Source organism: Equus caballus, chromosome 5 (assembly GCF_041296265.1).
Source record: "Equus caballus isolate H_3958 breed thoroughbred chromosome 5, TB-T2T, whole genome shotgun sequence".
In the NCBI taxonomy this organism is placed as follows: Eukaryota; Metazoa; Chordata; class Mammalia; order Perissodactyla; family Equidae; genus Equus; species Equus caballus.
Window position 1 is genome coordinate 87,569,475 of NC_091688.1, and position 26,607 is coordinate 87,596,081.

The 26,607-nt window shown below is 35.5% G+C and overlaps 1 long non-coding RNA gene across 1 annotated transcript in view; it reads left to right on the forward strand.

Moving 5' to 3' along the window:
* The window catches only part of LOC111773613 (uncharacterized), a 69,191-nt gene extending 54,488 nt beyond the window's left edge, over positions 1-14,703 (forward strand). The window contains exon 3 of the long non-coding RNA XR_002808260.2: positions 14,468-14,703. This is a non-coding gene — a long non-coding RNA (uncharacterized lncRNA). The remainder of the gene's footprint in view (positions 1-14,467) is intronic.
* Positions 14,704-26,607: the final 11,904 nt, after the last annotated feature.

Below are 26,607 nucleotides of genomic sequence, written 5' to 3' on the forward strand. Positions count from 1 at the left end.
GGATGCCACCACAGTATGGCTTGATGAGTAGTGTGTAGGTCCGTGCTTGGGATCCAAACCCCTGAACCCCAGGCCACCAAAGCAGAGCACGCAAACTTAAACACTACGCCACCAGGCCAGCCCCCTGTGTCAATAGTTTTAAACATGTCGGGCCAGCTCTGTGGCCGAGTGGTTAAGTTCGCGCGCTCCATCCGCTGGCGGCCCAGGGTTCAGATCCTGGGCGCAGACATGGCACCGCTCGTCAGGCCACGTTGAGGCAGCGTCCCACATCCCACAACTAGAAGGAGCTGCAACTAAGATGTACAACTGTGTACAGGGGGGGTTTGGGGAGATAAAGCAGAAAAAGAAAAAAAAGATTGGCAACAGTTGTTAGCCCAGGCGCCAATCTTAAAAAAAAAAAAAAAAAAATGCCACATAGTGCTGTTCTTATATGAGGGTCTCACATATTTGTTGGTGAAACACCACTCTTTGATCACGAAAACTGGGCAGCTAATAAAAAGATTGATATCTTATTTTAATAAATCTAAAAGGTGCTCAAGGTATTACAGAATTTCTGTGAAAAAGAGAAGTTTTGGGGTTTTGAGAAGTGATTATATCAAGAATCAAGTCTAGGAGTTGTGAGACTCATTGTAAAATGTGTTTCAAAAATCATAAGCTGGGTGCTGGCCTGGTTGCCGAGTAGTTAGATCTGTGCGCTCTGCTTCAGCGGCCCAGAGCTTCACTGGTTCGGATCCTGGGCGTGGACATGGCACCGCTCATCAAGCCATGCTGAGGTGGTGTCCCACATGCCACAACTAGAAGGACCCACAACTAAAAATACACAACTATGTACCAGGGGGCTTTGGGGAGAAAAAGGAAAAATAAAATCTTTAAAAATAAAAAATTCATAAGCTGGAAGTTGTAGATGAAACGCAACCCAGGGACAAAGAGATTGGTCTCTGATGGTGAGTTTTAAGACACCGGGCCATGAGTATAAAAAAGTCATTTTCTTTCTTCTGGCCCTTTGTTTCAGATAAGAAAACATGCAAGAGTTAGGAAATTTCTTTCCCACAGCTGTGATCAACGTCGTTACACTAACGGAAAATGAGCCCCAGCAATACCTAAATTGGTTGGTTTCATGATGCTCTCTGAGCCTGTCTTATCTGGTGAAGGTTTAGAAAATGGCCTGCATCCTAACGATGCCGCTCACAGGGAGTTGGAAAGGGCATCAGTGGAGAGCTAACAGTACATTCCTGAACCTCTGCCTGAGGCCTGATCCCTCTGATTCCCAGCTTGGGAATGCAACAGGTCTAGAAGGACACTGGGAGGATACTTAAGAAGCAGGTGAGTTTCTATAGGTCCTTTTTCCTTGTTTAACCATAGCTCATTCCTATGACTTTTTCCTGTAAGTGCTTTCATTACTCTTCATAGTAATGTTTTCATATGCAAACCTGTTTCCTACGTTTCTCTCTTGAAGAGACAACCTAACAGGTAACCTAAATGTATTTACCTTACCTAGGGGCAGCTGCCCCAAAAGTAAACTTTTAATGAAGAGTAGAAAATTTCCCCCAAGACGTGAGCTCATGAAGTGCTGAAAATGTGAAGGGTCTCATGACAATGAAGTCCCTAAATGAAACAGAGGAGAGTGTCACCACTCTTGTTGTTACTGGGAATCCCAATACGCTACTGCAAAGAGGGAGGCCCAGCAAAAAGAAGACATCTACTGCTTTTGAATATTTGTAATTTAAGGCTTTGAGAATTACCAGAATCAGATCAGTTTTGAACCACATAAACTAACAAAACTGCATCTAAGTCAAAGCGTGGTTAAGATAAGCTTCAGAGGTAGAATGGCTACATTTTAATTCCTGCTGTCATCTATTATCTGTGTGACCTTTTGCAAGTTACTTAATCACTCTGTGTCGGTTTCCTCATCAGTAAAATGAAGATCATAATAGAATCAACTAAATAAAGTAGATTATATGAATCAATATATGGAGAGAACTTAGAAAAGTGCCCAGCGCCTAAAATTTGTAATTTACTTTGTAAACATTAGCTTTATTATAATTGACTAGCTCTTTAAAACTAGATCTTAAGTTCTACTAAGTCAGTTATCACCTGAAAATTACTAAATTTCCTGTCTGTCTAAGGTCCACCTTCTGTAAAATATGAAGACAATAGGGCCTAGATTTTAGGCTTAGTATGATGGAGATACGTATATAAAATATATATTAAATCCACATGAGTGCCACTATTTTCATCATTATATTTTGTTACAATCTCAAAGCACGCTACTTAGTGTTTTGTTTCTTTTTCTTTGAGGGATATAAAAAGAGTGACTATTTTAATCCTTCAATACCATTTAAGGAATTCACACATTTGCTTACTCTGGAAAGCGTGCAATTGTGTTTACTAAAACATATGGATGTTTACTATAAATGCTTCATTCCCAGGATCTGCTTTCACATGTGCATATCAGGCATAATGATAATATTTTAACCCTGGTAAAGTAATGCATGTATATAAATGTGGATAAGGTGCTTCACAAGATCGTTTCCATCCTCATGTTAATTACTGGAATAAAATGCAAACATTTAATTGAATGTAAAAATTGATCCTATACATATTTATTTGCCCCATCTCTTCTCAGAGTAAATTCAGGATGATTACTATGAGCATAATTTCAAGTGACTTCTATGAAGAAGATTTCACAGTCACCTGAAGGAGCAGCCTGCAGCCATTATTATGGAAAGCCTCCAAAGAAGCTTTCAAAATCTTGGGAGGATTTCTTAAATCTTATGAAAGAGAGAAAGAATGAAAGTAAAAGGAGATTTCCCCTCAAAAATAAATCTGAAAATGTAGCGTTAGAAACCAGAGAGTTCTTCATCTGTTGACGTTTCAAACTCTTACTACCCAAGTTTCTCTTTCATTGTTCATTTTACATTATTATGTGTCTCATTTCAACAGTACTTAAAAATTGCTGTGTATTCTTAATCCACAAAACAAATGAAAATTGAGATGTAAAATTTTTGTACTTTACAAGTAGTTGTAAAATTGTTTCTTTAAATGGATAACGTACCAACAAGGGATAAAATCAATGCATTAAGAGAATCTAGAATACAATATGGTGTGGTTCACCATTGGAAAATATAAGCAAGTTTACTTGATTTTATTTCTATCAAAATGTATCTTGAAAACTTCATTGATTATAAGTCTTCTCTTTTCAACATATTGTTTAGAGGATAAAGGACAAAAGTACTGATGAAAAATGAATGGATGGAGACAGGTTTTTTGAATCCTAAATCTTGTTAGTATGTTCATAAGCCATATGTGAATGTTAACAGTTCAATATTTTTTTTGCCCTTTTTAGGTTAAAGTAAGAATATTTTACATAAAGTACAAGGGTTTTTTTTTCTTACCTTAGTTTTCTGTTTTGGTACCTTCAAGTTATGCTGTGTTTTTGACATTATAACAACTTGGAGTTCGCACCACTCAATTTGACTCTATGAAGGGCCTCTGATACTGTCCTTTGTTATATTTATGTTTTTTAAAATATAAAAATGATATACCCTGGAGGGTAAACAAAAACTCAGAACTGCACAATTTCAACTTATGTGCAATGTGACTTGTTCAACATTACATGTGGTGCACATATCACTCATAAAATGGAATATTTACAATTCTTGTCCTACCTCAAGAATCCCAAAATTTTTAGCACTTGCATTTCATGACATCTCCAGAAAATATGAAGGCTTAACAGCCACCTAACCTAACCTGGGATTTTCATGTAATTTAAAAGATTCTAGACAAAGACAAGAGAACAAAATGACTCAATGAGAAGTCAGTGACATGTGAGATCCTTGTTGCTTTTTTGAAGACTGCCCTGTGAAAACTTACCTATCTATAAGAACGATCAGAAATGATTCTATAGTATTATTCATAAATTTTCTTACAATAATCCTTACTAGTAATTTTCACCAAAAATATCTCTTTTAAAATCTTTATCCTTATGTCCTATTTTGGACCTCCTTCAACAGGTCATAGTTACTCTTGCGTCCAATATCAAATTGTACACTTACGCTCACACACACACACTTTCACAAACAAACAAGACAAATTGAGGAACATGACAAAATTAATGTGAGTTGCTGTATATTTTTAAAATGTCTGAAATATTAAAAAAAAAAAAACCAACTTGAAAAAGAACTACAGTAGTCTACTGGTATCCACAATTTTAATTTCGAGTTTCAGGTACCCGCGGTCAACCACAGTCTGAAACTATTAAATGGAAAATTCCAGAAAGAAACAATTCATAAGTTTTAAATTGCATGTAGTTCTGAGCAGTGTGATGACATCTCCTGCTGTCCTGCTCTGTCCTCCCTGGGGGGCGTGAATCATCCCTTTGTGCAGTGGATCTCTACCTGTTAGCCTCTTAGTAGCCATCTTGTTTATCAGAGTGACTATGGCAGTATCGCAGTGCTTGTGTTTAAGTAACCCTCATTTTACTTAATGATGGCCTCAAAGGGCAATAATAGTAATACTGGAAATTTGGATATGCCAAAGAGAAGCCTTATAGTGCTTCCTTTAACTGAAAAGGTGAAAATTCTTAATAAGAAAAGAAAAAAATATGCTGAGGTTGCTAAGCTCTATGGTAACTTTTATTGAAGTATACTGTTATACTTTCTCTATTTTATTAGTATTTATTGTTGTTAATCTCTTACTGTGCCTAACTTATAAATTGGGCTTTATCATAGGTATGTATGTATAGGAAAAAACATAAGACATGTAAGGTTAGTATTATCCACAGTTTCAGGTGTCCACTGGGGATCCTGGAACATATCCCCAGTGGATAAGGGGACTGTTGTACTAACACAGCCGTTGATGACCTTCTGCATATTTTCCATGAACTCTACTTTCATCAGTGTTCAGCAAAAGCTTAAAACAATCATTTCATAAAATCTTCTCAAAATTCAAAATATTCTGTTTCTCTAGTGTGAATCTCAATAGTACTTCCTGTCTCTTTTTTTTTTTTAAGATGTTTTATTTTTGTTTTCCTTTTTCTCCCAAAGCCCCCCCAGTAGATAGTTGTATATTCTTCGTTGTGGGTCCTTCTAGTTGTGACATGTGGGCCGCTGCCTCAGCGTGGTTTGATGAGCAGTGCCATGTCTGCGCCCAGGATTCGAACCAACGAAACACTGGGCCACCTGCAGCAGAGCACGCGAACTTAACCACTCGGCCACGGGGCCAGCCCCCTGTCTCTTTTGCATTCAGAAAGTGAGTTCTACTTGTGGTGCTCCCTAACATGACGTGTAGCTTTAGGCAAGCCACTTAACCTCTCTGAACTACTGCTCCTTAGTGTGAAAATGTGCATAAAACTATTGGGCTCTGTCTATCTCACAGGGTTATTGTGAAGATCAACATGAAGATTATATAAACTATAGACATGCATATAAAGTTTATATAAGCAGTATTTAGCTAGACACATGCATGGTATTAGATCCAAAAACTCCTTCATTCTTAGAGAGCAATCTGCAGTTCTTCAGCTTTTATAGACACCCACTTCTATTTTATTTATTTATTCTTCGAACCTTTATGGAAATTCCCATTCTGAGTGATGAGTGTATGGTCGAGGTGTTAATACGGAACGTTTCAGGTGAGATGTCTGGAAAGAAGAGGTGTCTGGTCTCGTTTTCTGTACCAGCGCTTGGTGTCGGACTGCTTGGGACCTAACCAAGGGCTGTAACATGTGGCTGTGCAAGGAGTGTCAGCACTAGAACCAGCAGCGGGAGGGATGAAATCCAGCCTCCTCTGCTCTTCAGGTGTATGCCTGAAGGAGAGGTGCTATTCTGCTTGGAGCCGGGCACTCCTTTTGCCAGTCTTCAAAAGCCTAAGTACGTGATAACCCCGAGTCTTCCTTTGGGATCACCACTCATCTCTTCAGGCAGAATAGGGTCATTCTAAGCCCCCTGATAAATGCCAGATTCTTCAAGGCATATTTTAGATAGCATTTTTCTAGGTCCTAACCATTTCTCAGACTAAAATTCAGGAAATTTGCCTGATCATATTTTTCTAACACCCCCCCAAATTCCACACATATTAGAACTGCACCAGAGACAAATGTCTATCGATTAGAGAGCATGGCGCCTGTAGAAGATGACAGGACATGTCATTCACCCTTTCGTGGACACCAACCTTAAGTTCTCAGGCTCAAAACATCATACACATTTCACAAACTTTCCTACCCTCATTTTTGGAGTTTCACTGTGTACTGTTTGGGTTGAAATTCTCTGCTATTTCTGAAAACTTCAACATAATTAGTGTTCTGAAAGTATGCTATTGATACGGTTTGGAAAGTTTTAAATATTGGATTGTACACAGAGAAAAAATTAAAATTTTAAATATGGATGCCCAATTAATGTACAAAGTGATCTTTAAATATTCCCATATATTCTGTCCTCAAAAATCCTTATTTTCCATTCATGTAAAATCATTACATAATTCAAGAATATAGAAGTATTAATAAGAGGATATAAATTCTAAAACTTGTGGCTTGTTCCTGGAAATAATTACATTGATTGAGGCACTGTGAATTTGAAGTAGAATGTTTTTGTGAGTTGCTGCAGGAGAAAACTCTTGGCTTCATAAATCTAAATTGAGTGACTCAGAAAAAAGAAAAGGTCTATAAAGCTATGAATACCTATTCTAGTAAAGGATGCAAAAATTTCAATAAAGAAATAATTGGTAATCTTGAATTTGGTGACAGAAAATTATAAATCTGTCTCTTTTATGAAGTCTCTTGTGTGAAATATGGATGAGTTGAGGTTATAAATAGCATGTTTACCAGCAAGAGCTTAAATCAACAGCTTTGAACATGATAGTTCAGAAAGTAGCAAGAGCCACTGTTCCTGACATGGACAACGTTGACATTTAATTTTTTACTTTCCCACTGTATCCGTTCCTTCTCCTGTTCTGCCTCTCTCTACCTTTGTCCTTGGTTAAAATAAACTGTCATAGCATTAAATCTGTCTACTACAGTTAATGACTTCAGTTATGTGCTAAAGCATTTAGTTGCAACACCTTCTCTCTTTGGGTTTTGAAGACATGGTTTAATATTAGTTCGCATGGTGGTTGCTGTACGTCTTCAAACCATAAAGACCATGTCAAGTGCTCCAAGGAATAATGAAATATTAATTTCGAGACGAAAAATTAAGTGGCTTAAAGAAGAAGCTGTTGTCTATCCCATGAGTGGCTTTTAAGTCATTGATATCTATGCTTTGAACATATCTATTTTTAGCCATTCAAACCACACTCAATGAGCCCTAAGTAACTGTCTGCCTTCAATCGTGTAGCTCACAGATTGAAACCACCAATCTCTTCTTTCTGTCAGAGCACAGCTACAGAAAAAGACGCTCTTTTCTTACCCACAGCCTTTTATTTTTTGACAACATCATGCCAATGTAAAAGACCTCTTACTGTCTTATAAACATTGGAGAAAAAATATATCTAATGCATAACCAAACAGTGTAACACCAAAGTATTTTGTAGGATGTATATCCATGAACTTGGTAATGCTTTTCCATACTTATTTCTTTAAATACTTTATTTGTGAAAAGAAAACCAAATAGCAAATGAAATCTCTTCCTCATTCATTCAAACAATAAATATTCATAGAGCGTTTCTTGTGTGTCAGGGTTGATATGTAAATGATCTTGTTTATCCAAAATTTTAAAAAATGATTAAGACAAAAATGGATAGAAATATGTTATTGTTAGAAGAAATGACTTACATACCACTGGCACTCAATAAATATTAAGCAGTGGTAAAGTAGTTTCAGGAAGTAAAAATAACTACTTATTTTTGGCTATATATTGTTGGCCTTGAAATTGAAAGTTCCAATCAGAAGTGTTATAATAATTTGATGATGGCATCAGCTTTTCTAGTTCCCTGCCAATTTTCCTGAAAAACAGGAGTTCTGTGAATGCTTAATTGACTCTTAAATAGCAATTATTTGTAAATGATTTGTGGGACTATGTTAAGATGGGAAGGGATATCGAGACAAAATTATTGAGGGCAATGACAATGCGAACTGGCTGCAAGCTTTAGGACAATTCTTGAAGAAGAGAAGATGCTGCTGGAAAAGCTGAGTAGATACAGGAACCAGAAACCACTTAGAAAAGTGTCAAAGTAACAAGATAAGAGGATGGTGGAGCAACATCATGCAAAGAGTAAAGGCTTAAAGGGATCCCTTTCCTCATCAATAATTGTATAAAATATACATGGTCTACACAGATTATATGCACACATTATATTGAGGGACACGACATCATGAGAATCTCTTTTCTGTTCATGTTCCCAGAACTCTTTAATAGAATCAATACTCATAGTCTTGGTTCATTAAAAAAATACATCCTTCTCCAATATAATGAAAGTTTATGGAACCCAGGTTTTTAAGCTTTTCGTATTTAGTGTTCTAGACCTGGATGGCCAAGCAGGATAGATATCCTACTGATTTGTGGGCTTAGCAAGTGCCTGCAGCACCCTGTATTCAATGCTCAGAAGCAGTATTCAGACTGGAATTGCTGGTGGAACGATCCACATTTGACTTTACAGACAAAGTACGTTCATAATCTTATGATAGCCCGAAAAAATCCAGGTTATCCAAGAATGTGTTATTTCTAATTACCATCTCTTTCCGATGATTCAGGCTGCTGTTAAGTCTCTGTTCTTTGTTGTGTTGCTCTCATATATTGGGATTTGTTTGGTTTAAAAATTAGTTTATTTCTTCCTAAGATGATATGACAATTTCTATTTTAATTTCTCTGTAGAGCTTCAATTTTAATAGTCCCACTAGGAAGCAGGGCCTGAGTGTTGAATGATTACATCTGGAACTTCGTCCACCCACAGGTAGAAGCGACTGCCAATAGTGGGAGGAGAAGCCTCAGTGATGGCTGCGCTGCATCCCCAGGGTTAGTCGCTGGGGAGGCGTTTGTCAATTTACATCTCCAAACCAACTCTTGCTTCTATTGACACGTTTTCCAAGTTGTTACTTTTAGTCCCTTCTGGGTCATGCACTGAACACAGTATGTCCTCAGTAACTCACTTAATATCATAAATTTAGCAGCACTCGAAATATTGTTTGTCTCCTAGAACAATGCACCTTAGAAAGGCTAGAAACTGAGTTAAAAACGTATTTTTTTTTACCCAGAGTGTCAATGGATTCAGCATCTGAGAGTTGTCTTTTTTCGCTAACAAACAAAACAGTAAATTGAAAGAAATGCACTACTCTGTTGTGTGATGTTGGTAATGGGCAAGGCTGTGTATGCGTGGGGGTCGAGAGTATACGGAAACTCTGCACTTTCTGCTCAATTTTGCTGTGAACCCAAAACTTCTCTAAAAAATAAAGTCTATTTAAAAGGGGAGGGTAGTAACTCTCCATTTATATAAACGGAGATGACATACTAGCATTTTTTTTAGAGATTTGCTTTTACGTTTGTGGTTGATTTTATATTTGCCATCATTTATTGTTTCAGGTGAACTTATTCATGAATCTGAAAGTCTTCAGCCAAATTTTCCCTTTGTCATTTGGCTGAAAGCAGCTTTCCCTGAATTTGTGCTCACCTTGCAGAAGTAAGGACGGTATACGTTATTTTCAGCCTAAACTGCTGAATGAATAACTGTAATTAGTGAGATTTTGAATTATAAAGATGATAGTGTAGAAATATAAGATTCCTGCTTTTGATATTTTTATATATGTCCTGTAGTATGGAAAGGAAATGAATGGAAGAGAAAAGTGTATGAGAAAGGAGGACGCTAAAACAACTGAGAGATCAACCTTATTGAAAAACTCAACATTGAAGACTGTTGGTTATTTTTCTCTTTCTTAAGCATTCATTTAGCTATTTAGCATTTAGTCCTGTGCTTTACTCATTATTTTGTTAATGAATACATAATCTTTTCTGGCCATATAGTGATCTGGAAGACACTAAATCCAAATCAGAAATGAGATGCAGCATTAAAGCCTCAGAGTGTCTCTAATGTTGCAAGTATATTTGATAAAATGTAAATCAAACAATTGAACTCACTCATCAGAAAAAAAAAAACGAGCATGGATCTTCGCAAGTCGCACTTACTGAATAAATCCCGTGCTTCAGAAGGAGAAAGAACTCAGACAGACAGAACCCGTCTAATCTCCTTTCCACATGTATATTGCATGCAACCACTCAGGATTTGGAAACCAGAAAAACAGAATTCACAATGTGAGACTTGGTGTTCAGAATGATGAACAAAGAATTTGACACTGTTCATTGCTTCACAAACAGAATTTTCAGAATCCCAGACAGCCAGAGCCTCGTATTCTGCGCAGAATGATCTGCTTGGATCTGAGAGAAGAAATGCAGCAGCACTGACACATTCTTTCTTGCTGTGATAGAGTCCTACATGGCCAATGGGGTTTTCTTCAGAAAAAAAGTTTAATTTGTTTTCCCAAACTATAGACTTCTTTTACATCCACTTAAAATATGCAGTTACTTGTTTGTATCAGGTTTGTTTTGTAGGGTAAATGATTGAATCGCTCAGAGACTCTTTGTCAGCAAAAGCTGTTCGGAGGGATTCCTCAGTGCTGGAAGGTGCTAACTTGCCTCTTGTGTAGTCCCAGATTCACAGAGAAAATTAGATTCTCCCACACTAAGCAAAGGCGTTAGCTCTATCAACTAAGGTGCGGGGCAGTCTCTCTCTTCTCCCTGGCTCCTTTTCAAATAGGTCAGCAGTAAAAGTTATACACATGAACAAAGAATTAAACGACAGCTAATTCACACTGCACTGGAATAGTCAGTAAATTGTAGAGGCTGCCTGATTTCCTTCATATTCACGTGAAGATAATAGAGGAATGTAAGAGATAATTCGAAATAATAGAGAAAATAGTTTTCTGTAGCTTTGAAACTGGCTGCCCATCACTGAAGAAGAGAATAAAGTCTGGGGATGTTTATGCACACACAAACTGAAATAGATGACCCTAGTCAAAGATAGCAAACTAAACCACAAAGAAACAGAAAAAGGGATAAAGCAGGAATCAATATGTAACAGAGGAAAAAAGAAAAGTTTGGATTTAAATCTAAGCTGCTAAATACTGGCTGAGCAGGTTCATTGTTCTCTTGAAAAAGAAATCGCTACTTCAGCATTTAAAGTGAGAGAATATAGTCAAGAAAGCCCCTTTAGGCTTTGACTATTTTCACACTATCCCATTAAAATGTACCGTTGCATACTAATGAAAGTAAACATGAAGGAGGGGGAAAGAGGAGGCGATGGGGCAACGAGGAGGATTGAGAGACAGACAGAGAGAAAGAGAGAGGTAGAGAGAAGGAAAGAAGGACCAACCTCTAGGTTAATAACCACTGTTTTCCTTTTTCAGAAAGAGTTTAGAATTTTGAGTTTCTGAAAAGCGGAGTACTCAAACCACTAAAGAATTCACTGTTGTTTTTTTCTAATTTTAGTAACAGTAGTAATCACAAGAAATCTCCTAGTGACAGTTGAAATAGGAACTAAGAAGATGAGAGAAAAAGAGGAAGAAAACCAACAACAAATGGAAAACAAAGCCAAAACAAACATGCTAACTTGGTCCATCAAGGTGAATTTGCCTCAATTATTCCAACTTCTCTCCAACAGTCCGGTTCTCACAGCAGCTGCTTTTCGCAACTGCCTGTGGCATTAACTTTTCAAACTTTAATTTTCCAGTCAGATGCCAGGCATACCTGAGCTCACTTATGACAGGCACGATTAGCCATGCTTGTTGGGTCTAGGAACCATGGGGTCTTTACTGCAATGAGAAATTAAACCTTAAAAAGTCATTCTGATTTACAACTATACAAATTCTCACAATGTGGTAATAAAGAGGCTACATGATAAAAGCTGACAGGATGTTAAGCTTCTTGCACAAGTGTGGACAGCTGAAGAGGCAAGAAATAATACAGTTGTCACTGGGCTGTTCCACCTCAACACAGAGCAAACAAAAAGAGCGCTGTTAATCAGTTCAACTCTTCGGCTGGATAATCCTAAACCAGTAATTGATAAATGGGAAAACCATACGGCCTCAACTCTGTGATTCATAAAACACATGAATATTCATACCACCTCCTTTGGTCAAGAGGCATTCTACATGCTTCTAGGCAGCCTTTGAAAGAGGAATACAAATAGTTTCTTGCTCAGCAGTAAAATGCTGCTTCCCTTTTAAGGCCTATTTTCTCCTATTAAAAGTGAAGTTCGGCGATACACAGAGGACAGTAAACCCAGTAAATATAGGTAAATGACAAATGGGTCTCCAGGAAGTACTGTACTTCAGCTTCTTCATCCAGCTACATTTGGAAAAATACCACATCTTTAAAGGAAATAGGATACTTCCACTGCCAGAAAAACATGTTCATCCTGGAAATACTTACTTAGTCTCTGCATTTCTAAGAAAAATTTATTTTTCAATAAAACCTTAACATCTGAATTTCTGATGTGCTGGATACAAATAGTCTAGCTGTGGATGGTATTAAAAAAATTTTCAGCCTAATGTTGCTATAGAATACACGGCAGCTTATTATTAATAAAATCAATTTAAAAAGTACTTAAAAGTAAAGTTTATGGGTTTTGTATTAATTCATTTTACCTTTCAAAAATGTATCTAAATTATAGTGAAATAAACTCAACGTACATATCAGAACAAAATTATGCACTAAGGCATATAAATTGTAATGCTTTAAGTAGAAGTATGCTTTAAGCAAATCTGGAGTTAGAGAACTTCTGGAAAACCATTTGCAGAAAACGGAGAATTTGTTTACAGTTTCGTCTCTTGTATAAATTGATTTTCCTATATGGCTTCTCTTAAATCAGAGCACCTGTTACTATACCTCATCTATGGTATGAAAATCACCCATTATCCCAGACCTCAAAGATAAAAGCAAAAAAGGAACCAAAAACTAAGGAAAAGAGTGGTGTATTTGGTTATATGGAAATGTCAAAATCTTCAACATAAGGATATTCTTCAACAACATTTAGAATATTGGTTAAATGATAATCAAACACGACTGTCTGCAAAATAAAGATTGAGAAATAATACAAGGTATGCCCATATGATGAAATTCAAGGCAGCGATTTAAAGGCATAGTTAGAGGAGTAATTACTGATATGTGCAGGTTCTCGTGCTATATTTATAAAAGTGGATTCAAAAGTCTCTTATGCAGGGACTGGCCCGGTGGCACAGCACTTAAGTGTGCACATTCCGCTTCTCGGCTACTTGGGGTTCGCCAGTTCAGATCCCGGGTGCGGACATGGCACCACTTGGCAAAAGCCGTGCTGTGGCAGGCGTCCCACATATAAAGTAGAGGAAGATGGGCACGGATGTTAGCTCAGGGCCAGGCTTCCTCAGCAAAAAGAGGAGGACTGGCAGTAGTTAGCTCAGGGCTAATCTTCCTCAAAAAAAAAAAAAAAAAGAATCTCTTATGCAGTATGATCCTGACATATAGATATATATATAATGACTTATACAGTATGATCCTGATCTATATCTAATTTTTCTATGTAAATATACAGAATTTTATATATATATATAATTTGTTTACATAGAAAAAACTTAGAAAGGAATATATTTTACCATTGATTATGACTGATCTAAACATTTTGGGGATTTTTCAATGCCTAGACTCTCCCCGGTAGTTTTCCTCAGTTACATTAATTCTGCCTGATCACTCCATTCAAGTTCTTTTCTCCGAATTTCTGTGTAATGAAGATTTGGTTTTCAATTGTCTTTTCTTTCATTATGATAGTTTTGTGTCTCCAATACATCATATACAATATGAAGACAGGGAAAGGTTATATATATGATATATACATATATTTCTGTTTCCAACAATGTAGTGCAAATAATAGAGTGTCAACATACTCTGTTTGTGATTGTTCTCTGACTTTTCTATTATTTGGTTCCTGATGAAATTTAAAAACTAATTCCTCTGGCACAACCCATGGGGAGAAAGAACCTCTCCAACATGACTGACATCATTTTCCTTTTCACTCTCCATTGAAAGCTTACAGAATTTTAAAACAGTCCAGTGATCCACTTTCTGTTTCACTGCTAACTTCTCTACAAATTTTATTTGAAATATGAAATGGAAGTAATTTTCCTAAGAGATATCACAGCTTCTGCATAAAATATGAACAATTCAGAGGAAGTGAAAGTCTCTTATTCGTTCCTAACCTTCATAGCAATAACCACTGTTAGTAGTTTGGTGTGTAATTTCTAGACTGTACTTAATTATATTGGAAGCTCTCACCACCCAGCATTTTATTATGACAATTTTCAAACATACAGAAAAGTTTAAAGTATTGTACAGTAAACACTCACATACCCACTACTTAGATTCTACGATTAACTTTGACTATATTGTATCTTAAGCTTTTAACATGTACAAAAAAATCATGCTTCTTATTCCTTAAGCATTCCTTAATCATTTTACAGACACGGAAGTATGTAATGAAAAGGAATCCTTCTACAATAAGAAAAGTGTCATTTACATTTTTTCCCCGATTCTCTGAGGACATCAGACTTGGAGTGACAAAGAGGCTTGGAGTGAACCAGAATGAGAGCTTGACAGGAAGAGGAACATGTGTCCTGTCTACCTAAAGAAACCCCAAACCCAAACGAAAGAAACAGAAAGTTTGTATGTGCTCTGAAATAAAATAGATGTTACTCCATTACTTGCCTAAGTGCCATGACTGTTGTCAACATCTACTGTTATTTTCTAGGTGCCGCCCTTTAAGGATGCTTCTAAGTGCTGCAAACTTGACGTGCAATTCTATCACAATCAGGGCCCGCAAGGAGTTAGAGTTTTCCCCATTGCTTATTTATGCATTTGCTGCCACAGTTCTGTCTACAAGTTGCACAACAAATCTCCAAACAAACTCCAGGACAAACATTCTAGAATTCTAGAATGAAGACTTAACAGCTCTTAATTTAGCCAGTGACAGATAGTTAAACACAGTGGGCAGAGAAAAGGCAAATAGAAAAAAAAGTCTTTGATTGTGTGTTTAGCACAGCAGAGCACTTTAAATCCCAAATAGTCAATAAACTTGTTTTCTTTTCTACAAAATGAGTCTAATACAATACCCATCACAAACGTATTTTCAGATCAAAAAGAGACGATACATAAAGTGTAACATGATGACTGTCATATAATAATTAGTAAATGTTAGTATTGTTTCCTAGTGCTATTTTCCTTATTTTTCATATAAAGTGACAATTTGGTGTAATTACACTGTATTTCTAAAAGATAACTATATGGGTTGCATATACATATATAAATGTATGTTTAATTGATTTCATCAAAATATATAGGTATCCTTTCCAGTTAGACTATGAATATTACAAGAGCTCTAAACTGTGTTTAGAAGTGGTGCATATACGAGGATGCAATGTCAAAAATTAGTGTTGCACTTTGGGGAGAGAGAGAGGGAGGGCGACTCATATACAAACACATTACCCCTTCAATCAGCAAGGAAAATGGTTCAAATTCTAACTACTAAGGCACTACAGGCAGCAGGTTTGTGAACAAGGTACAGTTCCACAAATGTGAGAACTTACTGCATTTCCATGATCATGAGAGTTGTAGTCTCCCTTTCAGAGTTATCAGGATCTAGTGAATTTAGGAATATATATATGTGTGTATATATCTATATCTATATCTATGTATCTATATATATAACAAAGGCTTACTGTATATGTGTATATACATATATGTATATATATATATACTTTTTTTAACAGAGGCTTATTATGAATATGAGTTTTAGTGCTATTTCACATTTTGGTCCAAAGACAGTTTTTCAGTGAATAACACCAATTTTTCTTTAAACAGTTTCCCCTTTAGCAATCACTCTGAATGACTGTTTGAAATTAAAAGCAATAAAATACTTGACACCTTTACAAATTTTGGGGTTTTAATCCCTTATTTTTTTGTTTGAAATTTGCTCATTCTTTCTGGCTTAATCAGTTTAGGAGGGAACATGAGCCCCTGCAGTTTCAGAAAATTCGAGGATTCTCCCAGCAATGCTTATGAAGCCGTTGAGACTATGCTTAACTTTTAGTGATGAAGATTTAAATAAGTTTGGAAAAAGATTTAGGTACACAACTGGGAGAAAGCCATATACTGAGCTTTCAGAAATGTACTTATTAAAATTATAACAGACATTATTAACTGACATTTAAGGTGAATAGCTCCAGGCGGATCCAGACTCAATCTATTTTTGTCCGTCAACACTTTGCTGACAGGTTTAATGGACACCTTTGTAAATTATTTTAACTGGTATTAGCAACACGGATCTTTAAGCCCCCTCAAACCTTATCCCACAGATTGACTCCTAATGGATTAACTGAATTCAGCAGACAAGAGCTGCCAAAGCATTAGCATTTCTTTACATTTCAGTTTTGGCTTTATGCGAAGATGTCAATGTTTACTTTAAAACTAAATCCAATCTCTGAAAAATATTTATAGTTCATGTGCCAATAACGTCTCACACTGTGGCACAGGTAATTATAACTAATGGAAATCGGCAGTGATAAACTTGCTTTATAATAATCTCAGAGACGCTAGCAGTGTGCGGAACACATGCTTTTTCAATCCATTATTGAAAACATCTGATACATCTGTGAGAACTGGGGTTTCTTTTTTTCCCCTCTCTAGTGTTCTGAGTACTGGGAACAGTTACAACTACAACATTTTAAGAGGCTGATTTTTTTTTTTCTTCACACACACAAAACCATGAAAGAAGCCTTTACAGGAAGTAACAAATACTCCTAAATGACATTTCATTAAAAATGTGTTCCCTTGGAAAGCGGACAGAACTAAAAGCCATGCTTTTACTTGGCAGAAAAAGTGGTACAGCCGGCAATGTGTGCAGCTAAGGAGCATCAAAATCTACTTTGCCATGGATGTGAGCAGCATTCTGACCTAGCAAAGAAAAAGGCAAAGGAATTTTACATGTGCTTTGATATCTTCTACACTGCAATTTCAGTGGAATTCCCATTTTGAAGCAAAGAACAAACAGAAGATGCAGACAATTGTATAAACTATGTCAGTACAAAGCCACTGGATATATTTTCGGTTTCATTTTTTTTAAATCCCACATTATGACAATAAAAACTAAAGCGCTTTTTTTTTAAAGAAAAAGTAATTTGGATATGCATCTATTTTAAATATGTCAATTGTCAACTCTGGATAGACCGATGATATTATGTCAGTCTTTTCCTTTTTTTTTCTTTTCTTTTTCTTCTTCTTTCTTCCTTCTTTCCTTTCTTTCTGCCAAATTGGATTTTGTTAAAGCTCCAGAACCCATTATCTTGTTTCTGTGACAAATTAAAACATAATAAGAAAAATTTAAAAATTGTAAACACAGTGGCCAAAATAATACTTTAGATTATTCTTAAGACATCTGCTTTCAGTTCTTACCTGAAGGGCAAATGATTTATCTGAGTTGTTTCCTTCTCTTCTAGGTAGAAGCATGCCCAACTCATCTTTCCTCTTGCCCCACTTCTGAGAACTGAAAAAGGAGATTAAAATCGTCATTGAAAAATCTGTCTATGACAAGCTTTAAAATACTCAGTAAAAGAGTTTGCAAAGCAGAGTTAAATCTCTTCTGGGAATGCATTGCCAAGTTGTTTTTCAAGGTTACTTTCTCTTCATTAAAAACTTCGTAAAATAATGAAGAAACTACTTCCCATTGCTCCCCTACTCGAACTTTCTCTTGGTTTGAGGGTAATGCAAGCTCATGTTCTGTAAGAATTCTTTGCTTCATATTCACTGTAAACAGAAAAGAGCCATAATTACACCACATTTGATCCATATCAAAGCAACTGATCCATGTATCAATTTACATAAAGTAAAGCACATAAAACATTTTTGCTTTTCACTGTGACTTCACCACTTTCTAAGGAAAGTTTCCCTTTGCATACATTATTTGAATATAAAACCCTCCCGTTGAAATTTGTGATGTTAAACAAACCATACCAGTCATTCAACTTTTTAATTAAGGATTCAGTGTTCCATCCCTTTTCAGACATTAAAATTCAGGTGCAGTCATTAATCTTTCTAAACGAATTCACCTGTGGCTAATACTGATGTATTTTCTATGAGGCTTGTCATGGGCTGCATGCTGCATGCATAACCACTCTACAGTTAATTACACAGGGGATTATCGTTAGTGTCATAAAGATAAAGCCTTGCTAGCAGCATTATAGAAAAGGTTCCTTTAGCTTCCTCCCTCCTCCCCTCTTTTTGGAGCAATGCTCTATTTCGTTTTGTTAACATCCGCATAAGTATCTAAAAGTAATACATTGTGTTTACCTCCATGGCAGGCTTAAGATGTAAGTCAGAGAAGGAGTTAGAAGGTGGGCACGAAGGGACATCTATTTCGGAGTTTTGCTATGACAACCTAATTTGCAAGATTTGGCCCAAATCCAAAAGAACTGAGAATAACATAAACGAAATGTACCTTTTCATTTTTAGGCACCTTGGTTAAATATATGAAATAGACATTTTTCCTGGATTTGTGAATTGAATGGTAGCTCATATACTAGCCGCATTAAGAAAACCAAAAGGAGATTTGCCAGTTTTAGTAAAAGACCTCCTTTAGATGTGTGATGAGTACAATTTACGGAAAATCTTTTTTTAAAACATAAAGTAGCTTTATAGGCTATGTTAACAACAATAACAACAAAAATAATCAAAAACAAAAGAAAAACAAAACCAATTCAGCAAGTTAGGTGAATGTAGTTTATTTCAACAATTTAGACTAATCATATATAACAATTCTATTTATACTTATACTTTGGTGGAAATAGAATGATTTTCCCTTTTTTTATAGTCACACATTGAACTTTAAATATATACACTCCAGTTGCAATAAACTGATCATTTTCTTTGAACTTGTTATCCACAGTATAGTTGGACATTCTCAGAAAACAGAGAAAAATGTGTAAATATAAAATATGGATGAGATTAAATGAAAATACAGGAAGCACATAAGCTTCGGTTTAAAATCACCTTAATGAACAAGAAATCTTAGTTATGGAGTCTGAAATGCAATCTAATACATTAAAATAAGTGGGAAAATAAGAAAAAGAAACTTTTTAAAAAACAAGTTGCCATCAAAAGTATAGAAGATGTAGGATTTTTCTTTTCAATTTGTTTAATGTGGATATTAATTATTTAACAAAATGTGAAAAAAACACTTAAGTATATATTTTTATAACACCATTATATTTAGAAATAAGAACTAATTATTTCTGTCAGAAGTGTAGGTATTTCCAAAATACAGACAACGGCCTGAATATTTTTTCTATTTTTATCTATGGTCAGCAGCAAGTAGGTGTAGCCACATTGTCTCTCTAGCTTTGGGTAACAAAATGAAACATCTATTTTTTAATCACCCGGGAGGTGATAATTTGATGGGTTTCTTTTTTTCACCAAATAAACAATTTCTTTCATTTTGAGTAGACACAGACTACTGCTAAAATTTGAAAAAGATTACTTAATTAATTTAGAGTACATTAAATTAATAATATTTCCCACAAGATTTTCAATTAAAAATTGAAAGTGTAGATATGTGACAGTCTTGGTTTTTCAAGTTGATATCCAGCCACTGAAAACTACAATTGTACTTTGCTCTTTTGTTTTTTGGCTCTAAAGACATGTTTCTATAAAAAAATAGTAGCTCTTACATTTATGCATGCAATTTGAGTTAAACTGATTATAGCAGTAATGGAGTAACGCTGTGGCAGATATGGAGCCTGCCAGGAAACAATCTTTTACTAACATCACTGCTTTGTCATGAATGATCTGAAAAGGAACCAATTTGTCATAGACCAGATACGGCTCGTCTAAGGGTTTGGTCACTACAGCACACTGGAGCGCTTCTATCCCCCATGCAGGAGGGACTGTGGACAACCAGGCCCCAGCATGTGACTGTGCTTTCTTGTTCTTTTGATTAGGTGCATGGTAATAACTTAAGTGGATTCTTTTCTATGACTTCCTTATGTTTCCTAGTGTTTTACATTCATGTGTTCTGAAGAATGCCCGATGTTTTCATTCTTAGTGCATAAAATGCTAACAAAGTTAAATTAATACTACAAATGCCTAAGAATATCCAAGACTCTGCTAAGTAAGAAAAAAATTATTTTTACCCATTCAAGTTTTTTAGGAGCTTTCAAACTTAAAGATGATGACAAATATTTTTAAAAAGATTTCTATCCAAGTTATAAAAGTATATTCCCAAAGCCAGATAGGACTCTCAAAATCATTCCTAACATGGAAGCATTTCTATCCTTGGAATATTCCTTTATACCAGTTGCGTTTATGAAGTTTTTCAGAAATAAGGTGTTTTCCTTGAAGCAATCCTTATAAAAGAGAAGGTTTTGCTTTTCATCCTCAAACTTTAATATAAAAGTTACCACTCTTTTGATGGACCCTAAATTTGAATTAATCTAAGAGAAACAGAGCAAGTATAAGAAGATATGTGTATTTGGATAAAAATGTTTTCAGATTTGATTGGATTCACTGGGTTTTTTTCAACCCCTATTACAGCTAATACTGATGGTAGCTATGCCTTTACAGAACTGGTTTTCTTTTTGATGAAGTGATTTAAAGGCATACAAACTTTATAATACAATGTTTTATTTTAAATGTTCTTTTGGATTTTTGATACTTCTTACTCCCATCCTGCCCATTTAAAACTGCTTTCTTGTGAGCCTTTATATTCACATTTTCTCTGTCCCTCAAAATTGTTAAGAATGTAACTAAATACTGACAAATAAGCAAGTTAGAATGTACAGCTGACAATTCTTTCATTTTTAATGCGCTATTCCAGATAAGATACATTGTGGCTCAACTGGTGTGATTATTACCCAGGGATGCATATGTAGGTTTCTGAAATTCTTCGGTAAAGCAGAGTTAGTAATTGAGTTAATCAAGTTTAAATATATATTGACTTTCTTTAGGTGTCTTACAATAGTTAGAGCTTAAAAAGATGCTAAATTTTATGTGTTAAATGCAGTAGTAAATACATTTTGGCAATTTAAAAAACTATGTATGTGGTCTCTGTCAGTTTGAAACATGATTGGAAAGATCTAAATTCATGGGCAGTTAACATGGTATTTTGTTGCCAAACGTCTAGGTCAGTTTATGTCATATTCTTCAGTAATATTGAAAACCATCACAAGGCTTTGAATGATTTCTTATACATAAGATGGTCAACTTAACTTTCCAAGGAATTCTTAGAAATGTTGACAAATACCTGCTGTAATGACAAAGCTACTATTTTTTGGAAATATTAGATTACAATATTTATTCAATTTTGTTTTGTATTTATTGTCTGCAACTTTATCCTAAAGACCAATAACATTGAATATATGTATATATGTATATGTCAGCGTATAGATATATGCTATATGAATTCAGAAGAAAGAAAAAATATGACGTAAAATTAATGTAAATATTATTTGAGGATGCTCCTATAAATTCTGATTTAAAAATTTTAGAAAGTAAAATACTGATTTAAGATATTTCCTTTTATAGTGAAAAACGTCTTATTTCACAGTATTTTTGATCAAATGAGTAATAGGTAACTTACTGCCAGAAGAGAAATTATGTATATACACAATTTCCCATGTAAACCTCATTCTAATGCCTTAATTAAAGAAACGAGAAGCCCATCATTTAAAAAATCTGCTTCATTCATTGGGTTAGAATCAATAATTACAATACCAGGTATAAATTGCAGGAAGTTATTTTCAAGCAATATTTTAAGATGATTTTCAGGCCACGACCTTTCTTTTTCTTTCTTTTTTTTTTTAAATTCCAGATACTGGGTAAATCTCTAGTTTGAATCGGCTGCCAGTTATTAAATTCAAAAACATTTAATATGAATTCAAACTCACATTGTGAAAACAATGTCTTCAAAGAAAAAGACAAAGACAAAATTGGGCATTATGAGTTGATGAGATTATCATTGACTTCATGGTATTTCCTTTAATCATAATGTTCCTCTCCATGTTTTTCTTTATTGTGCATATTCCTAATCCTCTAATTCAAGATCTTGAATTTCCCTGTTCATCAATATCTCTACTGAAACTGGAAACATATTTCTTAGCTTTGGAAAACACATTTCTTAGCTTAACTTTTGTACCTATGGAAGAAAAAGAACATTACATCCACCTTTCACACTAGTTACACATAGTAGACATATGCTGCACCCCTAATAGTCCTGTACCATGACTTTGGTTTTATTGCAGACAGCTTGCAAACCTACTGACAGGATACAGTATAAACACACCAGGCTTTACGGAATTAGTTGATGCACTCGCAAGGTTAATGTAGCATCTGTGATGCAAATCTGTGACCATTCTAATAGCTCTATCGGTAGACCGATGCCATTTCTCAGATCTGCTCTTGAGTTCCATTAAGCGGTTTCCTAGTCGCCATTAATTTTAAGTATCATTTACGCAGTAAATATATGAATCTATGGAAAGGAATACCAAAAGTGCAACCCATCTACACACCGCGGGATACTGCTGAATCCCAGAAGCGACAGCCACATTTAGAATATCCTGGACGGACAGCACATTCTGAAGCCTCACTTTGCATTTCTGGCCACATGTTCAATTTCTGCTCATGGGTAAGCCGGTCACTGGGCTGATACATTTGCTATGAAAGGCTCCATTTTTCTCATTTAGAGGTTCAGCAACAAGTCTTACTGAGGATATTTACGAGATATCGTATTCTAACAAGCATGGGATAGACTCTGGAGTCAGGAGCAAATTTCACACAAGACAAGCGTCCTTTTTTATCTGAGAGCACTGAGGCTGAGAGCCCAGCAGGATTCATCTAGTCCACAAAAGCTCTGCCATCCTGCACACAGTGTGTGCTTAGCTGGAACACCCACACATCGGGCTTTCTTACCAAATGCCATTTTCTGGCTGCTCACTTCATATTTGTCACTTGTATACCAAGTGTAATGTCTAGAGAAAGCATGATCAGCTTGTGCATCACTAATCTCATTACTGTAATAGCTCTGAAAACATGTAACAAAAAAGTAACTGGTAAGCCACTACACACGCACATGCCCTGCTCAGCATGCACCTCATTGAAACCTGCAATTCACCGGCTACTGAGAAAGGCAGCAGTCAGCAGTGCCAATTCGACTCCTTGCTCCCTGCTGCAAATGAAGAATAACTCCTCAGCCCTAAATGAAAGGAGTGCTGACAGGCCTGTGTACCTTAACAAGCCATCAAGCACAAGGGTGCAGCCGAAAACCCACCAATATTTCAAATCCCATTGAATATTTCTCTTATTGGAGACAGTAGCAAGGGAGCTCTGTCTGTCCATTTGAAGTTTTCTTCTTGTCATTTATTCTCCCTTTCATTAGAATAGGACTTCAATTTGAGGTCTATTGAGACCCACATTACATCATTACTGTTATGTGGTATGTTACACACTAATCATAACCATTACCACTTACAAGTCCACAGCTTCATTCAATTAGCTGCCTGACATGGATTTTTCAGTTAATTCATGGTGAAGGTCAGCAGTGGTCAGAGTGGCAGGTGCGTTCTGCTACCTTTTTGAATGCCAATTATCAGTCTTGGGTAATTAGAGTGACTCTTATAGACAAGTTAATCAGAGAGATCACAACCTAAAATATGTGGCTTATGGAACTGTCTAATGCTATTAAAAGTCATATAGGATAGTCTGTGTATTAAAATAAATATATACCCCTTCATTTATTTAAAATCTGTATCTTTACGCTTACCTCCTTTAGTCTTATTACAAAAGAAAATATTCATATCATGGATATAGGGGTATATATAGTGTCCTTAATATACGTAATTGACTTTGATTGATTTGCAGTAATAATAAATCATAATATATACGTTTTTGAAAATACTGTTAATAATAATTTCAAATATTTTCTGTATCCAGTTTGTGAGCTAAATCACATTTATAGTTTGACTCCCCACACCCCCTTCCAAAGTTGTCTCTCTTGAAAAACTGGAATCTTTCTTTCTGATAATTAGAAGTGTATATCATATGGAACTCCTTTGTTCTGTGGTTATCAAGATGCTTAGAGCTAATTATGGTGTTCATTTTAAGTATCCATATTAGTCACATTCTTAGCATAGTGCTCTCTTTCCTGATTCACGGGCTTCAATTATTTTAGGTATCTTTTAGGTAAGCGATCTCAAAAACTATATATATTTATATTATATATTTAATAAGTTAATATATAATATTTATATAATACTGTATTATGTATTTATAAATATAATTATGTATAATTATTAAATATGTATATGCATTTTTGAGACAGCTTACCTCCTGTCTCCAATGCTTAAATGTTTGTATTTACACACACTTACATACACATATGTACTTAAATCATTTTAAGGGGATAAATAATATAAATCAGTCACTAATTAAAAACCGGTTGGTCACTGTAAATTGTTTTGAATTTTAATTATATCAAAAATATATTCTGTAGACTGCTTTTATTGCGAATATAAGACTCTGAATTCATAAAGTAGAGAACCAGCCCTGGGCTAGGCACTGGGCTGCTGGGCAATAGGCAAAAAGAGTGAACTAGACAGACTTGGTCCTACCCACCACTGAAGTTAGAGTCCAGGAATAATAGAGACAATATATAGTCAATTAAAATAAAGTATGATAAAAACTATGATATGAAGAATGGCAGAATGATAACTGTTGGTCTAGTTGACAATTACATGAAGGTTCATTACACTATTCTCTGTATTTTGACATATTTGGAGAAGACTGACTCATTTCTTTGAAGGTCAATGTCCTTTTTGGTGGAGAAAGTGCATCGTCAGCTTAGAGGGAGTGTGGTGGAATCAGCCAAGTGAAGGCAGTGTGAGGAAATGAGTGGGCTGAGCTAGGTCTGTACTGTTTCATGCAGAGAAAACAGCATTCTCAAACCCTAGAAGTGAGGCGGCATCGTTCTAGGCAATGAACAGAATGTAGTTCAAGATGAAGTCATGAGAGATGAGCCTAACGAGGAAAACAAAATCCAAATCACTAAGGGTTTCCAGATCGTGCAATCAAGTTTGGATTTTATTCTGAAAATAACTTGAATGCCTAAGACCAAAGTTTGTAAGCACTATGCGTGGTAAATAATAATGTATTTTAATAAATAACATTTACATTTTCAAGGAGTTAAATCAATAAATTGGGAAATAATTTTTTTGTGTGTGTGAAAAATAGAGACTTTGAAAACGTTGTACAAGAATACAAGAAGTTGAAGACACTTTGTAAGAAGGCTGGACAAGAGTTTAAACTGGTTTTTCTAAACACGTACTTTTACAGCCAATATTTTAATGCAGTCACAGTAAAATATAAAGTCATATCTCAGAAAGGTTTATTGAAGAGTGAGGTGGTGTGAATGCTGGCTGGGACAGTCAGTTTGTCAGATATATGAGAAGCCGTGTAAACAGTGTTGAAGCGCCTGTTCTGTCTTCTGTAGAGACAACTAGAGCTAGAGACAGTCAACTATTTGATAGGTCTTATTTGCTTGATTTTATACTAGACATAAACTGAAATAGTCATGAAAGGACAAGATAAAAGGAATGTTAGCTTATTAAGGTGATCAACCCTCGCTTTGTGGAGCGCTTCAACTTTTCAGAATTTTATTTGTTGTTGTTTATACTAGTCATTGCTGCATTTTGTTGATTCTTACATTTCCTTTGATTTGTATTAACATTTTACAATTCCAAATCTCCTAAAATGGTTTATCTAAACAATAGCAATGAAAATCCAATGACATGTGTTAAAAGCACTAACTTTAAAATTGGTACTTTAGGGGCCAGCCCTGTGGCCAAGTGGTTAAGTTTGTGCACTCTGCTTCAGCAGCCCAGGGTTTTGCTGATTGGGATCCTGGGCGCAGACCTAGCACCGCTCATCTGGCCATGCTGAGGCGGCGTCCCACATAGCACAACCAGAAGGATCTACGACTGGAATATACAATTATGTACCAGGGCTTTGGGAAGAAGAAGGAAAAAAAAAAAGATTGGTAACAGATGTTAGCGCAGTTGCAAATCTTTAAAAGCAACCAAAAAACAAAAAAAATTGGTACTTTATAGTCTCATTCCCAAAAGTTACCAAAAATATCCAGAAAGCCAGAGAAGTAAATTTGAATGCCACTCTTTTTTTTTCTCTAGGAGTTTTACTATTTGTCAGCACAGAATATTTCAGAAAATAACCTCAACAACTTGTACAAGGTAACAATGTACCTGGAAAGGTATTGATTTTTAAATTTATTAAGAAGGTAAGAGAAAAAGACAAATCTAATGTCTGGATTAAGTCAAAGACTCAACATGAAAAGTTAATAATCAGTCCTGACTTTCATGTCTTTTGCAATAAGAAAATACTATCCTATTCAGTAATGGGATAGACACAAGTATAGACGTTTAGGTTCATAAATACCAGATGATTGCAGAAATCTGACTCTAAAAGGATCACCTTGATTTACTTTTCCTTCTGAAAAGCAATGCTCTTTATTTATGTTGATTGGGTATCTCCTTCATTTGAAAATATAACT